This window comes from Stigmatopora argus, chromosome 10 (assembly GCF_051989625.1).
Source record: "Stigmatopora argus isolate UIUO_Sarg chromosome 10, RoL_Sarg_1.0, whole genome shotgun sequence".
NCBI lineage: Eukaryota > Metazoa > Chordata > Actinopteri > Syngnathiformes > Syngnathidae > Stigmatopora > Stigmatopora argus.
The window spans coordinates 12,358,332-12,377,146 of record NC_135396.1 but is presented as its reverse complement, the minus strand read 5'-3'; the positions used below and the strand labels follow the sequence as shown (position 1 = coordinate 12,377,146).

At 38.3% G+C, this 18,815-nt stretch overlaps 1 protein-coding gene across 2 annotated transcripts in view; it reads left to right on the top strand.

Annotated features, from left to right (window-relative positions):
• Positions 1–4,283: 4,283 nt before the first annotated feature.
• The window catches only part of usp2a (ubiquitin specific peptidase 2a), a 38,615-nt gene continuing 24,083 nt past the window's right edge, over positions 4,284–18,815 (top strand). The window contains exons 1-2 of one of the 2 annotated variants that reach the window (XM_077611330.1): positions 4,284–4,469; positions 9,497–9,601. The gene's annotated coding sequence lies outside the window, so the exon portion shown is untranslated. The remainder of the gene's footprint in view (positions 4,470–9,496; positions 9,602–18,815) is intronic. The other variant, XM_077611331.1, reaches the window with a different exon arrangement.

The window sequence follows — 18,815 nt, the reverse complement described above, 5'->3', positions numbered from 1 at the left end:
CTCATTGTTTTCTTGAGGAATTTTGCAGTCATTGTGTAAAATACCCAAGTGTTTTCTCTGGGTGGCTATTGTTATATGCTGCCCTCTATAGGCACGTCCCCAAACCAATTGGTTTGAGCGCCACAGGCACAAAGTGAGACACATTTTGTTCATTGGATCTTCCAATGGATAAAAGCCTCTGCATTTCAAACCTCACAATTGGAAAATCCATTGTATCTACTTGTTGCCATGAAATTGATACATCCTCTTTCATTTATAATATCACATGTTAAAAAGTAGCACTAATGTTTCTATTTCAAGGATGCAACATTAGATTATAGACTAAAAAAATAGGGACTGTAGACTTACGAGACATCTACAGTAAGACTTTTAATTACAGCTATTTATTACTTATTTAATCATTCGTCCCAAAGGCTAATCTGAGCAATTTTCTTGCTATTAACATTCTCGACTGTGTATCTTCAATTTGTGAACAATTTGTCTACTTTAGCAGTTCTGTGGATCTTACATTTCTGAATAAAGTGCAATTATAGTCATAGGATGAAGCTAACTAGAGATGGTTTTATCTAAATTTGACATCTATAATTGAAGTATTTCAACTATCTCCTCTAGTTCAAGTTTAGTGTCACCCTTTAAATAGAAAGACTGACTCATTACAAGACACCTGTCAACCTGATATTCATTGGTGAACCTCATTTTTCCATTGACTATATATATCGTATTTATTTAATCAGATTCATGTAATAACATAGGCAAAAATTATGGAATCAAGAGTCGCAGGGGGTGCTGGAGCCTATCCCAATCAACTATAGGCACCAAGCGGTGACAGCCTGGAAGGAAATGGACAACCATTTATGATCACTCTCATACCTAGCGACAATTTAGAGTGTTCAACCAGCCTACCATAAATGCATTTTGGGATGTGAGTGGAAACCGGAGTACACGGAGAAAACCCACGCCCGGGAAGAACATGCAAACTCCACGAAGTGCTCATCCACCTGGGATTGAACCCCTGATCGATCACAGAACTTTGAGGCCGACAAGCTAACCACTCGCCCACTGAGTGTAATTTTTTGGGGTATATTTTAATGCCCCTCCCCAAAACATTGTGAGTGCAGGGTAAAGAAATGAATCAGGCACTCTGTTTTAATACTTTGTCAATGGAGTGTAACCCACACATTTTATTTAATCTTGAAACTACTTATACTACTCTCTCTCTCGCTCTCTCTCTCTCTCGCTCTCTCTCTCTCTCTCTCTCTCTCTCGCTCTCTCGCTCTCTCTCTCTCGCTCTCTCTCTTTCTCTCTCGCTCTCTCTCGCTCTCTCGCTCTCGCTCTCTCTCTCTCTCTCTCTATATATATATATATTTATATTTATATATATATATATATATATATATATGTGTATGTATATGTATATATATGAATATATATATGTATGTATGTATATGTATATATATATATATATGTATATACTATATATATAAATATATATATATGCGTGTGTATATATATGTATAGATGTATATGTATCTATATACTATACTATATACTAAAACCCTATTGAAAATCATGTGAATATATGAGTGTATATATGTATATATATATATATATGTGTATATATGTATGTATATATATATGTATGTGTATATATATATATATATATATATATATATATATATATATATATATATATATTCACATGATTTTCAATAGGGTTTTACATCCCTCATATCCAACAATCCTAGCTTTCATACTTATTTAGCGTGTACATAACATTTATTAACACCACTGCTGCTGCACTTGAATATCAGGACATGTAATTAATAGAGCTCATGTTTGAAGGTACAAAGCACCTTAAAGCGATACAGGTATAAAACATTATTGAGTGAGTGATAGTGGAGCGTAAACCATTGGTTCTTACACTGAGTCCAACACTTGAGCGCTGTATCAATGTCTGAGTTTGGAACCAGGTGGAATTGTCTGATAGGTTAGTCTACTATAAAGCATGTTTACTATTTTGTTAGGACAGTTTTGGTGACTAAACCAAAAGTTATTTATTATCCGTTAATTACCAACATTGTAGGAGTCTTTTTTTTTGCCTTTCCATGTTCTTTTTTGTTGTTTAACAAAACAAGCAAATCTGTCTTTCCTTTTTTTTTGTCTTTTGCCTGTTACCACTTACAAGGTCCACCTTTGAGTGTTTGAACAAAAGTGTTTATCTGTAACATTAAAGATTTATGATGACGGAAACTGATGTTTTTTTTTTTTTTTAATTAGCTGTGGTTGGCTTTTGTGGGTTGGATGTGTGGGTGAGGATACAGTATATTTGATTGTCTCTTTGTTCATCTGGGGATGGGTCTCTCTAGCTCTATGTCCGTCTTACCTAAAATCCAACCTTATTTGTTAATTTTCCCGGTTAGACTCCAAACCAAACCCAGCTTTGCTTTCCCTCAGATTTGTGAATCCCTAAGCAATAAATGATTTAACTTACTCATAACCCTTATGTTGCTGAGGTGAGTGAATGAATTGAACAGGTAGCATCGCCATTACCACTAAAATATAATCATTTACAGTTGTTATGCCCTGTTTAAATGAATTGGGCAGCTATCACCATTGGAGTGTTACTTTGGACTGTAACTAATGTGTTTTACATCTCATTTCATTTTCTGAACCGCTTTATCCTCATTAGGGTCACGGGGGGTACTGGAGCCAATCCCAGCTGTCTCCGGGCGGGGGACACCCTGACCCGAGAGCAGGGAGGCCAACATGCTAACAACTCGCGCCATCGGGCCGTGTATTATACATTAATTTAGTTTTTATTAATATTGTATTAATTCAAATTGTGTTTATATTTATTAAAATATATACAAATAAAACATACTAAAGTAATCATGGGCATCCCAGTGTGTGAGTGGTTAGCGAGTCAGCCTCGGACAACCATGCACACTCAGCCCCATACCTAAGGGCAATTTAGAGTGTCCAATCAGCCTATCATGCATGTTTTTGGTATGTAGGAGGAAACCAGAGTACCTGGAGAAAACCCACGCAGGCCCGGGGAGAACATGCAAACTCCACACAGCTGGACCGACCTGGATTTGAACCCAGGACCCCCACTGTGCCGTGGGCGGTCGATTGGTCGCCGGTCTTTTGGTTGCCAATCTTTTGGTCGCCGGTCTTTTGGTCGCCAATCTTTTGGTCGCCGGTCTTTTGGTCGCCCGGAAGGTAAGTGATAATTACCATTCAAATCGTTGCTCAAATTCCCTAAATACAAACTGCGAATTACTATTCAGTCAAACTTAATGCCCTAGTAATTATTAGGCTAAAGAAAAGCTCCAAATTTCCTGGACTTTTATTGTTTTTTGTTGGAGAACTTGTTAAGACCCTGACTGACGTCCCTTCTTAAAGGGACAACTCATGTACATACAAACTCTTATACACTCACACGTCGGATCAGTGAAACTGCTCATGGCCATTGTTGGCTTTTATTGATGCGTAGACCGTGTTGTTTTACCTTGTTTTGTCGCCGGTCTTTTGGTCGTCGGTCTTTTGGTCGCCGGTCTTTTGGTCGCCCCGACCGCGACAACGGGCGACCAAAAGACCGGCGACCAATCGACCACACACGGCACAGTGGGGGTCCTGGGTTCAAATCCAGGTCGGTCCAGCTGTGTGGAGTTTGCATGTTCTCCCCGGGCCTGCGTGGGTTTTCTCCAGGTACTCTGGTTTCCTCCTACATACCAAAAACATGCATGATAGGCTGATTGGACACTCTAAGTTGCCCTTAGGTATGGGGCTGAGTGTGCATGGTTGTCCGTCTCTTTCTGCCCTGCGATCGACTGGCCCCCGATTCAAGGTGTCCCCCGCCTCTGGCCTGGAGTCAGCTGGGATAGGCTCCAGCCCCCCGCGACCTTAATGAGGATGAAGCTGTTCAGAAAATGAATGAATAAAATGATCATTCCTATTATCAAAAATATAATAATTGCTAATATTTAAGTCCTTTTTAAATGACCAAAAATTGTCCCTTGCTCTTTAAAGACAGGTTTTCAATGTCAACTTTTGAATAGCTGACCACTTTAATGACCGCGGTCCCTAAAAAATGCAGCATTTTTGTCCAGGGAAGAAATCTGTGATGTTTACGTTCATCCCCATGACAACCGAGTCGGAGGCGGTCCACCGTCATGATTCGTAACGTCCCCCAAGAAGCGTTAACCAATCCGAATGAAGTTATGCTGTTGCAATGACGTCACGGTTAAAGGGAACGTACCGTTACTCGGTTGCTAAAACTCTCCTCTCAGCACCGAAGAAAAGAGCGGATTCCAGCATAAACCTGATTAAACGCCCGGGACTGCGGTATTCCGTTAACCACCCTCCACTGCAACTTTATATAACGGCGGAGAAAGTGGCACCAATGCGCTAGCCAGAAGCTACTTTTGGGAGCCGTTTTGCTGCCTGGTCGCGTCTGCCGCTTTTGGGTGAGTAAATACGGTTACCATCACACCGGCCGACACCAGCGAGCGTCTCAAACCAGTCGTCACAACCATGGAAACGTTATATAAATTCGTTCCTTCCCGGTCCTCAAGTTTAAATGAAGCCTCTTTGCATGTCAAACCGCTGAGACACGGCATCTCAGTCGAAAAGTTGCCCAAAATCGTCGAAAGAATGAGCGGTTGGAAGTGTCCCAAAGCACTTTGCTTTTGTCTGCATAGCTTTACAACGTAATGATTGTCAGCAATAAAGTTAATTAATGAGTTGTGTTTGAAAGATGCTGCTTTGCGACCTAATAGTAACAAAAAAATGTGCCTTACATAAGTGAATGTAGCTCTTAGGATTCAAGTACTTCACCATCATCCCAAAGGGCTCCAGCACCCCCCGCGACCCTTATGAGGATAAGCAGTACAGAAAATGAATAGTGTTAGCTTTGCCGCATGCATTTTACAATGGCATCGTTCTCATCTCATCTCATTTTCTGAACCGCTTTTTCCTCACAAGGGTCGCGGGGGTGCTGGAGCCTATCCCAGCTGACTTCGGCCCGGAGGCGGGGGATACCCTGAATTGGTGGCCAGCCAATCGCAGGGCACAGGGAGAAAAACAACCATTCACGCTCACACTCATCCCTTGGGGCAATTTAGAGTGTCCAATCAGCCTACCATGCATGTCTTTGGAATGTGGGAGGAAACCGGAGTGCCCGGAGAAAACCCACGCAGGCCCGGGGAGAACATGCAAACTCCAGACACGGTGGACCGACCTGCATTTGAGCCCAGGTCTCCCAATGTGAGGCTGATGTGCTAACCCACTCAGCCACCGGGCTGCAATATTAATGGTGATAAGTAGAATAGAAAAAGGATGAAGCAGAATTTTTAAATGTCGGAGTCACATGTTTGCTAATGTGAATAATATTTACTTATGAGCGCAAGGTGCCGTCTGGTGTTAAATTCAACAAAAACAATAATGCATAAGTATAGGGTAAGAAAAATACACCCACATACAGTATGTATGACAACTTTTTTTTCTGAGCGCCTTCCCACATATGTAGCTACCAATAAGTCAGCTACTAAATATTCAGAAACACTTACTTTATTGATTGTACTATTTTTGCTAGTCCAAAGGATAAGAAACAAAAAATAGAACTTAGAATGGGAGATCAATATATACTGTAAATTGAGATGAGAACAGATTCAGAAGGTCTACAAACCCCTGTTCCAATCCCAGGAGAAACAAAAAGATCTGGTTGAATCATTAAACAAAATAATTTGTATTCTATATTCTGTACAAATAAATGTTAAAAAATCATTTTGAAAGGGAAATTAAACATGTTTATACACCCTCTTAAAACTGAGATATGACTGTACAGACGCTCCCCTACTTACGAACGAGTTAGGTTCCGAGCGATTGTTCATAAGTTGAATTTGTTTGTAAGTTGATTCAGTGCTATATTTTGTATTATAATTTATGTTTAAGGCCTATATAAGTATATTGAAGGTTTATATAAGTGCATTTGTATATTTAAGGCTTGTATAAGTAACACGCATTGGTTTGTACTGAAAAAAACATTTAATAAAATGGAGGGAATATGGACAGTACTGTATATATATAGAGAGAGATTTATGTATTAGAAACTGGCCGAAAGAAGCGATCTAACGACGATTGCACAGTTTTCTTCTTTTTTTCATCATAAATGATGCGGTAGCACTGTATGGCATCATTCAATTGATTTGCAAACTTTGTGCAACGTTCAATATTTGGGTCCTGCTGCTCGATCTTTCTGTTTATAAATGGTACTGAATGTGCAACGCTCACCACTCTCACACGCATCAAGCTTCGTTATTATTGCCACTCGTTTCAAATGAAATGGCTTGCCTCTTCCTTGCAACTCCCTCAATAGAAGCATTTCGCTTTTTACTAACCATATTCAATAATGGATGCACGAGATATTTAATGATACAAATGAAAAAGGTTCTTTGCCCACTGGAGATACGTTCACGCACTTCCGCATTGCAACGAAGAAGGTAGATGCTGGGTGAGCTGAGCCCTCACAGCGCCAGGCGTATTAGCGGCGGAAAGAAGCACTACTCGGAAAAAAATACAAAATTGGACTTACGAACATTTTTCGACTTAAACGCAATTTGCAGACATGTTCGTATGTACCGTTGTTCGTAAGTTGAATGTTCGTAAGTAGGGGAGCGTCTGTATTTAGAATTGACTCGCCACATTTGAACAAATGTTAAATGGGAACATCCCTCCAAAGAAGAACAAAAATAAAAAGTCATATAGGCTGTTAACAGGCTGATAAAAACCTTGAAAGGGAAGAAATTTTAGTGAAGTACTCAGGCAGTGTAAAATGGGAGAAAACAATCTCACTTGGGCTGTAATATGTCTGTTATTAGATGGAATCTCAAAAGTACATGGTGAAATGTATAGTACATTATAGCTGAAAAAAATATTTGTCACAAACAACAATTAACTTCTTTCCTGGAAAGCACAATGTCAGAAAAGGTTATTTAACGGGACTTCCAAATGCTAGCAGTCATGTCCTAACTCCCATTTAACGATGCGCTTCAATGTATACCGCACACAGTCGCAGTACTTCTCCAGTCACAAGTGGGTGTGCACACTTATATATGTAAAGAGGCAACTTTTTATGAATGAAATTGCATTTGTTCTAAATCACATCCATAATATAGTGTGTAAATACATGAACTAACCATTTAAAAATGTTAAATAGTTATAGATGAGCACTCTAAGGTCTTATAAATTTCACACACGCAATACATTTTTTGTATGGGTTGTTTTGATAACAGTGACATGATTAGCGTCAATGAACAGATTGCATTGACTTTGGAGGTACTACTCTTTTTTTTCTGTGTTATCGTATTTAATTAGCGGTTAACCTTTCCGTGCAGTACTAATCCAGTTGTTGTTCTATTCTCAGAAGCATTGCATTATTTAATGGCACAAACCAGCAACAACTTAGATTCACAAATATACAATTTTCTGCATGAGCTGACTTCATTATTGATTTTGTACTGTACCTTCTGTGTGCCTGGTTGTTTGCCCACTACCAAGACTGTACAAGACATATTGCTGGTTCTTTAAAAGCAAATTGAAATGCCTCACAGTGTTGAGTGACCCACGAGGTCATAGGTGTCTGCTATATTTACCAGCTCTGTAACTTGATCTGTGGCATTCTGGATGGCTATGCTCATACAATCCTCTCACAGTTTGGGGCTACCGTGTTCCAAGCAACAGTCCTTCCTTTACTGTCCGTCCATTGGTATGACCGCTCAGAACAACAAGGGTGAGGACCTAACATTGCAATTTCGCTACTTTGAATTTTTCTTGCTGTTGTTTTAGGTGTCATTGTTGTTTGGCTGCTTCTCAAGAAATTACTGGGATTATTTGTTTTTTTCGCCCCCTTGCCTGACCAGAGACCACTGAATGGAAGGAATCCAGTGTCCTGGATATAGTCAAAGTAATTGATTTCTACGAAGTAGTTGTGGTGGTGTGAAGTCAGGCTTGGAGTTGTTTGTAGGAATATGCAGAAGTTTGTGTCACAGTGAGAGAGAGGTTGGCACGTCCGACTCACAGTTCTGAGATCAGTCAAAAACATGATCGGTTGGCTGGTTGGTTGTCCACTCTAATTTGTCCTTAGGTATGATTTAGCATGAATGGTTGATCGTCTCAGTGTGGCCTGTGATTCTTTGGCAACCAATTTGGTGTCCCCCTTCGACTGCCCAGAGTTAGGTAGGACAGGCTCCAGCACCCTCACAACACAGAAGCGTAATGAAAATTAATGAATGAATGAAACACGGTTTTACGGATGGAGTCACCGGTATACGGTCGATTGGTCGCAGGTCTTTTGGTCGCCGATCTTTTGGTCGCCGGTCTTTTGGGGGCCCAGAAGGTAAGTGATAATTACCATTTAAATCGTTGCTCAAATTCCCTAAATACAAACTGTGAATTAATATTTAGTCATACTTAATGCCCTAGTAATTATTAGGCTAAAGAAAAGCTCCAAATTTCCCGGACTTTTATTGTTTTTTGTTGGATAACTTGTTAAGACCCCGACTGACGTCCCTTCCTAAGGGGACAACTCATGTACATACAAACTCTTATACACTCACACGTCGGCGCAGTGAAACTGCTCATGGCCATTGTTGGCTTTTATTGATGCGTAGACCGTGTTGTTTTACCTTGTTTTGTCGTCGGTCTTTTGGTCGCCCATTGTCGCAGTCGGGGCGACCAAAAGAGCGCGACCAAAAAGACCGGCGACCAAAAGACAGCGACCAAAAGACCGGTGACCAATCGACCGCACACGGGAGTCACCCCCCTCTTTTCATAACATGAGCTTCATCATTAAAAAAATAAAATAAAAAGCCTTTATTGTCATTATACAACAGCTGTGTTTAATGAAATTAGTGGTGCTACTCCACAAAGTTCAGGTTTCCCTGTAAAAACATAAATAAGTAATTTAAAAAGTCACGTCCGGGTAAGGTAATTCTAAAATATTGCACAATCTAAGATATTTCATATTGTTATTGCACACCCCGAAGTTATTGCACAGAAGGGATTGTGTGTCGTGCTAGTGCAAGTTCCAAAAAACTGTCAGAGCTGGTAAATATAGCATTACAGATTTTCCTGATTTTATTAAATAAGTTTGACATTTGCGTCATTTTTTTTCGGTCTAGTCAAGCTTTAAACGGGCATTTATTGGGTCTGATGCAAAGTAGTACTGTTGAGTGTCACAAATTAAAACTATGGATCTTTGCAATTGTTGCTCGGGAGTTAAACTGATACCTGTATTTTGATTGCTTCTTCAATTGTCATAGACAAAACAATATATTTTATAAATGAATTTTGTTGTTTGGAAATTTTCCTGTATATTCTGTCATGTTCTAATTTTAGCTTCCATAATGTATTGTATTTTATGACAATAAGTTACGGTTTCACGGCCTTATTGTGTTGGTGATAAAACAGCCATTGTGTCCTTATATTTCCTCAGGTGGGATCAGTGTTACAAAGCCCGTGAGTGTGTGGACACGTGGGTCAGCAAAAGCAGGGCAATTGGCCTAGAAGCCTTCGAAGTCTATGGGAACTGCTACGGCAGGTAATTAATTATGTTACACGAATGATTTTAAACATTAACACTTGCTGTCAGAGTTCTTCGAGATGTGTTACTACTGTACTGTCACGGAATACCTTTACACACATGGAAGAAAACTTTTAAGACAAATTATCGCCAAGGTAGGGACTTTGAAGATATTTTTAAAATGGATAGAATTGTTGTACTCTGAAGCCACCTGCAGCATATAATGACGATGATAAAAGTTTATTAATTCTAATTAAGTTAGAGAGTTTCACCTGCTCTCATTTCCCATTTTTGTTCATTTAGGTCATTGAGCATGTAGCCTGTAAAAAAATAAAAGATAAAACACTGGGGCCTTATATTGAATGTTCAAGGCGCTTTATGACCTAGTACTTGAATCCTTAGAAAGTTCTCTTAAAAACTTCATCTCTTGGGTAGGATACACAGAAGGCCCCAACTGGCATGCATTGCGGCCTCTATGTAAAAAAAATAAAAAATAAAAAAAATTATAATAATAATATATATATATATTACATTAAAAAAAAAAAAAAAAATAAAAAAATAAAAAAATAAAAAAAAAAAAAATTATAATAATAATTATATATATATATATATATATATATATATATATATATATATATATATATATATATATATTACATTAGATTAGATAACTTTATTCATCCCGTATTCGGGAAATTTCACTGTCACAGTAGCAAAAGGGTGAGACAGGAAAAGACATTTTAGACATAAATAAATAGGTAATAAATAAGCCTGTTGCTGATATACATATATATACGTGTGTGTGTGTATATATATATATATATATATATATATATATATATATATATATATATATATATATATATATATATATATATATGTATATATGATAATGGAATATGGAACACTAATCTTGTACGGCAAGGAATTCATCCGCTTGATAGGAAGGAATAGTAACTAGGAAAGTTTAAATATTACGAAAGAGAGGTTGTGTGGCCAACTTGCTCGAGCTCAATCACAAGCGCTTGTTACTCAACTGAAGTTACAACAATAATGTCTGATGAGTACTTTAAATAACCCCTGAGAAACTCAATAAATAGTCCCTTGGCATTCCACATACATGTGTGAAATATTTGACTGAGACTCTGAATTCATTATGCATGGGAATGTCCTTGGATCTTGTTGTCTTTACTCTCATCAAAATCACATGTATCCAGGTGCCCTGCATAGAAAAATGTTGTTAGGGGATATAGCCAGTTAAACCTTTCTTAAACTCAAGGTGTGTGACATTGATTAATGTTGCCCTCCTGCATGCCAGGAACATGGTGGCTCTATATTTGAGAGTTTGTATCCTCTATTAAATCTTCAATGAGGAAAATGGCACCCGACAATTTTCAAAAGAGAGTACAATTTATAGTACATAAGGCTATAATGTGCCACAGTTTACTAATTATGCATCCTTTTTTTCAACCTTTTTCGCTTATTTATTTGCAACAAGATCTGCTTATAATTCACAAATTACAGAAATTATGGTGGTATATGTTAGGTAGGTTCCTAGGTAAATAACAAAACAATTTTAGCCTGTGATTGACTAAAGGGACCAATTCAGGGTGGAATTATCATAGTTGATAATTAATAGTTGTAAAAAGAATGAGAGTAGAGTAAAGATGGGGCACAGTATTAGGCATATTATTAATTAGTTCTTAAACTTAAGTAGGCATTTGTGATTGCATGTACAATTTGGAGGTAGTATACTGAAAATTACTTATTGAAATAAAATCAGCATAGTTCTCCTTGTTAAATAAGAACTATTGAATATGTGCAAATTTTATATATGCTGGATGGCAAAAACAAGTGCATTTGTTCAATTTAAAAACTGAAAAACACCTCAACAAATACAAAGTGCCACAAAACACATTTTCAATAAATGTCAAAGCTCCACTTATCGGAGTCTGTCAGGCCAAATATGATAAGACTTTCAAAACAGCAAAATCTTTAAAAGTGTTATTTTTATTTTCACAAGCTTGTAATAAAAAGAAATCGTTGAATCACACTAAGGGGAGAATTTGCTTAGTTCAGCAGTCATTTTATTTTTTTCATTCAAATTGTAATCCATCATTTTGTCATTCATTGATTATTTCTGCACCTAAGAAAGGCTTTTTGTGATATGCCACTTTAAGTCAGGACTTTTATTTTTATTTTTTTGTCAACTCGACGACAAAATGAAAGTGAAAGTTTAAAACCACAACAGCATCATAGAACTCTGAGTCACATTGCTTACTGTCTACATATTTATTACTGGCATAGAGACCAGTCTCAGCCTGTGTGCTGACCAATTATTTTTTGATGACTTGATAAAAAAAGAGCAGTCTGTGATCAACAAACAGAAAACTAATGTGTGTTTGATCAGAGGTTGTATCCTTTCCAAGATCTTCCCAATGGCACTTATTTTGCATTTCCAGTAAGTGCATTTCCTTACGAAATTAATTGGTTCCAGAACTTTTTTCGTAACTTGAACATTTCGTAAGTAGAGCAGTACTTTAAATGTAAATTCTCTAATTCGTTCAACTGCCAACTAAACCCTTTAAAATTGATAACAGTGTCCCAATTTTGTATGGAAGATGCGAGAAACACAAAAATCAGAGAAAATTATAATGATTTGTTAATGTCTTAAAATAAATATAATGGCCAAAAATCCCAGTGAAATTGTGGCCAGCGACGCTGAAATAGTTCCCTCCGCAGAAGTCATAATACCTGTGTTTTTTTTTTAGATTTATACGTGTGGCCTGTGTGTGTGTGTGTGTGTGTGTGTGTGTGTGTGTGTGTGTGTGTGTGTGTGTGTGTGAAAATATGTGCCGCGTTGCATTTGTACGGTTTTTAATCGCTTAATAAGGGGATTTCCAATCATTAATAAGGGCCGTGACCGGACGTTTGGTTGCCGGATGTTTGGTCGCCGGACGTTTGGTCGCCGGACATTTGGTCGCCGGATGTTTGGTCGCCGGACATTTGGTCGCCGGACGTTTGGTCGCCTGGGTGAATATAATTTTGAGAGCTGGTTTCAACAGTAGATATTTAGATATTAAACTCTCTCTCATGAATATAATTTTGAGAGCTGGTTTCAACAGTAAACTCTCTGTCATATTGTCAATCGTACGGCGACCAAACGTCCGGCGACCAAACGTCCGGCGACCAAACGTCCGGCGACCAAACGTCCAAGTACCAATAAGGGGAGCCGAGGTGGACAGGTATGTAAGAGAGAATCTTGAAACATGGATAGTGGTTGTTGTGAGACAGCCAATGAGATTCCAGTACAGGGTAGCGAAGGAGAATCAATGCATCCGTGACAATATTTTCAAAATAAAATAACAGATAAGGAAATGCATTTACTTTTTGGGGGATTTCGTAACTTGGATCTTTTTCATATCTCAAGTCACTCATTTGCATATAAAAAAATTTGTAACCTGAAAATTTCGTACCTTTATTTGAGTGCAGGACATCCCACACTTGAGTGGGGGCTAAATACAACTGCTTTTCCAGTGAATGACTGGATTAGATCCACCTGTGGTTTTTGAGATCAAGTTGTCAAGTAGCAACGCTGGGATTAATATAAAGCAGTTTGCAGCTGATGACTGAAAGCAAGCAGTGATAGGAGTCAGTTTGGCTTCAGCAATGTCATATCTGCTCACATTTCAGAGTATATATAGACGCTTGTCAGAGGAAAACCTCGCACAGCTCAGAGGCTATCATCTCAACTCCATGCCCTGTAGCGTGATAAGCCTAATTGGGCAGAGAATACATGAATTTGGTCAGGGAAATCTTTGCAGTGAAATGAGCACTAGGAGAACGCCTTCTACTCTGATCACCAGTGTTCTTGTGTGACCACTAACCTCCATTACTGCAGTATACAGTAATCCCTGGAGTTAAAAAAATACTGTAAATGGAAAATGTTCACATTTATTGGAGTTGCATATCTTTCTGTGTGTCCCTAAAGCACAGGACCAAGTTTTCTGAGCACCCGAATTTAAACCTTTACTTTGGCCACATAATTTAAGGGCAATTTTAATCCATGTAATTGTCTCTTGCATTTGATGAAAGGATACCCACTCAATGCATTGGTATACTCATCTTGGGTCAGATTGTTCTGAATATGCATTTTTCTCCGTTATTCTGTTGTTTAGCTCTTGCAAAACGTTATGGCTGCCATGCCAAATTCTGAGAAAATTTTGGTCGGGTGGGTTCGTATCTCAGAACGCTGTTCAGTTCAAACTTGCTAAACTTAGCGTTGAAATTTTGCCCACACCACATTCAGTGTGGACTGCGCTAGCACAAAAATATACTTGCACCACCACAATTTTGCTGAACAGCACATAGATCGTCTCAGTACCATAATAATAACCCATGTGGATCTCAATTGGTAATTAATGTTTATTTGGTATGTTACGCTAGAGACTGAGTGCTTGATTAAGGACATTTTAAGTCCTGAATGAAACAGATGCTTATGTCAGCAGTCTAAATGACCAACTCAACATGGAATTAACATGTTAAAAACCTGACCCTACTTACCATAGAGCATAGAATTATGGGGCAATTAAATAGTGGGTTTCTCTGCCTGTAGTATACTAACATAACTGTAGGAGAAGCTGAAAGGAAGCAGAGAACATATTCCCATACAGAAATGTTCTATTCCAGGATGGGTGCTAGCTAACTATACGACCTCTTAATCAATTATGGAATGAAATGTGGTTGCACTTGTTGTTATGATAAAGCGGATCTGATCTGAAATTTACAGTGGGGAAAATTTTGCTCCTACTTTTCAGAGCTCTGCTAAACCCATCCATCTCTAGTGTTATTTCCCAAGGAACTATAGTCGCCTCATACTCATAGCCACCTTCTCCCATGCTGTCAATCAGTTTACAGTGTTTTTCCATTTTTTAAAATCTTTCTGTCAACATTTTAACAATCGATTTATACGAGTGTTGGTGAATTTTCAATTGTGCATTACTACATTCATAATTGATTGCCTAATTAATGTATTCATCATCAGTGAGAAAGGAACATTTCAGGCAGCCTCGAAACTGACAGGGCTCGTGTAAATTAGCAATGTGCCCCACTCAAACACTGTGTTTAAGTTATTATGGCATTTAAATGAAGACAAATACTACTGTAGTCATGGAAACTACCAAGTACTACCTACCACTTCAGGGAGAATTTCAAAGTATCCAGAGTGTGTGTGTATTTGTATTTGTGTGTGTGTGTGTGTGTGTGTGTGTGTGTGTGTGTGTGTGTGTGTGTGTGTGTGTGTGTGTGTGTGTTGTCGTTTCCTTGACTACATACAGCTCTTCCCAAGAGTAAAATCCATGGTGTTCTGATTTTTTCTGCTTTCTCCAACTCTCAGCCATTTAACTACTAATTTTTGCTTCAACTTTTGTGGCAGTAAAGGTCAACTAGGTATAGTCAAAGCAGACGGGACAAATTAGTCTCATCTTAGACCACATATGTCAAAGTGGCGGCCCGGGGGCCAAATCTGGCCCGCCGCATCATTTTGTGTGGCCCGGGAAAGTAAATCATGAGTGCCGACTTTCTGTTTTAGGATCAAATTAAAATGAAGAGTATAGATGTATATTAAATTTCCTGATTTTCCCCCTTTAAAATCAATAATTGTATTTTTTTAATCAATTTTTTCTGTGTTTTTAGTTCAAAAATCATTTTGTAAAATCTAAAAATATATTTAAAAAAAGCTAAAATAAACATTGTTTTAGATCTATAAAAACTGAATATTCAGGGCTTTTAATCCAGTTCTTTTAATCCATTTATATAAAAAAAATCTAAATATTATATCTAAAATGGTCCGGCCCACATGAAATCAAGTTGACGTTAATGTGGCCTGCGAACCAACCCGAGTTTGACACCCTTGTCTTAGACTATCTGCTGTCCTGTCTATAAGACAATATGCACTTTTGATGTTTTCCCTAATAACTAATTTTCCGTCCTTCCAGGACAAATCTACTTGCCATGCACTACTGTAATTATAATTAATGCAGTATTGTAAATTACACTATATGATGATAATACAGATATAACAAATTCCTTTTCAGTCAAAGACCGTCTGAATGTGTCAAATTTAACTTTCCTCTCTGCTTTTCCCAGACCCTCACAACTTGAGAGGCTATTTGTTTCAGTGCTCTTCTGCTTTTACGTTTGTCCCACTTAACTCAAGAGCGTTCTGTATTGGGTCAAGAATAATATTCAATTCCTTTACCTTCCAAATCTTGTCAGAAAATTGGGTCATAGACTTAATGCAATAAAAAACGGTTTCAATGTCGCAGTCCGATTAAAATACCATGCAGTAGTCATTGCAATATCCAGTGAAGTTTAGCCTGCCCAGCAAGCAGTACGTTGGCAGATCCCCAGAATGGCGCCGGCCTACTCCATTGCTGAATTATTGATAAACGTTTGTTCCAGGAGAAAGCTAAAGAAGAGGGGTAGAAAGGGAGCGTTAAAGACCCATGAGAAGGGGGATCTGCTATTGGAAGAAGTAACGTAGGTTTACTTAGGCAGACTGCCAGAAGGGCAAGGATATGCAGTACTAAGACACATTGAGGCAGACATAGAAGAAACAGGAGCCTCCCATATTGAACTCAACACGGATCAGCAACACTAGATACTTTTATTTATTCAAATGCTGCTGCACATGCAGCCACTCTGGCTTAGGTCAGAGTAGCAACAGTACATACAAGTCATCTAAAGAAAATAGATATTTTGTCAGGCATTTTAGAAATTTACACAAATGTCTACGTGATTCACACACGTTTTTCCTGATCAACAAATCCACAATTTTCATACATTTTTGACAAATTTGTTTGTGGAATTCACATAAACCAGACGTTTTTTTTAGACATTTTTCTTCCTATAAATATATTCTGAGGAGTATGAGTTGAAGTGAAGGATTATCCTGTTAGATCTAAAATAATACATAAATAAATTGACAAATAAAAATAAATAAATTGATAAATAAATACATAAATAGATTGATAAATAAATACATAAATAAATTGATAAATAAATAAATTGATAAATAGATACATAAATACATTGATAAATACATAAATAAATTAATAAATACATGAAGAGATGAATAAATAAATATAAATTAATTAAGGAATAAACAAATTAATTAATTACTTAATTACGTAATTAATAAACTAATAAAGGAATAGATAAACTAATTAATTAATAACTTAATTACGTAATTAATAAATTAATAAAGGAATAGATAAACTAATTAATTAATAAAAGAATAAATAAATAAAGGAATAAATAAATGCATAAATAAATAATACATTTATAAATAAAAATTATTAAATTTAAAAAAAATATGTGCATTTATTTTACAGATTCGTAGTTGAGCCGATTAAATTGAAATTTAATAAATCGTGTTAAAAATATCCTTATCACCACGTCCCTGATGGTTACAACGATGTCTTTTAGTTTCTTTGCTTCTGACGCGTTCGTCTCCGCCCACTTTAAAATGTCCCTCACACGTCATCACACGCGACCTTTTTACTCCAAATTACAGTTTTATTCTGTACAAATTACAAAGCACGAGTATTGTTGATCGAACTATTATTTGTTTCAACTGCAAAAGTGCACTCAAATAATTGCGGGTTGCGCACGCGCGCGTGAATTCTTTTAAAAGTTGGTGGTGGGATCTACAAAAAAAAACACCTCCCCCCGAAAAAAAAATGAAATAAACGCCCCCAGACGTGAGAGAGCTCTGGTCTGGTGTCGATCCATGACTGGAATCGACGGTGCCACCAGGCACGTTTCAGAGTGACGCAAAGTGGAATGCACAAGAGTGACGTAAAGGTGTTGGGTCACAAGACTGACGCGAGGGGCAGTCTCGGGGTCCTCGACCGACCGTCCTTATATGTGCTGGAATGGCACCCTTGAAATCCGATTTTATTGGGAGAGTTTAAAACATACTACAATGTGTGTAAGTGTCCACATGGTTCATTTCAACTTTTGCATACGATGAACATTTTGTCAAAAGATAAGAATTGAATTGGATTGAATGCTTTTATTGTCATTATACAAGTATAATGAGATTTAAAGCTTCACCATGAAGTGCAAAAATAAATAATAAATAAATCATAATAAATGAATAATCATTAGATAGCCTTCTCATAGTGTAGAGGTTCACTCGCCTGACTTCGGTGCGGGCAACCCTGGCCTCGATTCCCGCTGGTGGCAGTATGATTGTGAGTGTGAATGGTCGTTCGTCTCACTGTGTAGCCTATGGCTGACTGGCGACCAATCTAGGGTGTAGTCTACCTTTCGCACGAAGTCAGCTGGGTTAGGCTCCAGCAACCCCTGCGACCCTTTCGAGGATGTTCGGTGACGGAATCAACAATAAACAAGTACTCAACATCATAAATAATTAGTCATAAATAAGTAGTTAACATAAATAAGTAGTCAACATAGATAAGGGGCGGCCTGGTGGCGTGAGTGGTTAGCGCGTTGGCCTCACAGCTCTGGGGTACTGGGTTCAAGTCCAGCTGTGGAGTTTGCATGTTCTTCCCGGGCTTGCGTGGGTTTTTTCTGGGTACTCCAGTTTCCTTCCACATTCCAAAAACATGCGTGGTAAGATGACTGGACACTCTAAATTGACCCTAGGTATGGGTGTGAGTGTGCATGGTTGTCCGTCTCCTTGTGCCCTGCGATCAGCTGGCCACCGATTCAGGGTGTCCCCCGCCTCTGGCCTGGAGACACCTGGGATTGGCTCCAGCACCCCCCGCAACCCTGATGAGGATAAAGCAGTTCAGAAAATGAGATGAGATGAGAGAACATAGATAAGTAGTCATAATGAATAAGTGGTCACATAAATGTCAGTATTTACTGGGTAGCCTGTTGGACTCACAGTTCTGAGATTTGTGAATTTGATCCCAGGTGGGTCCCCCCATGCGTGGAGTTTGCATATTCTTGCCGGGCTTGTGTGGGTATTCTCTGGGTACTCTGGTTTCCTCCCACACACCCCAAAAACATGCAGTAGGCTGTTTGAACACTCCAAATTGCACCTATTAGGTATGATTGAGCGTGAATGGTTGTTTTTCTCCTTGTCCCCTGCCTGGTGCTCCCTAGTTGGGTTAAGCTCCAGCACCCCCCATGACCTTTGTGAGGCTAAGCGGTACAGAAAATGAATATTTGCTGCCATTGACTGCAATAGACATCTTTA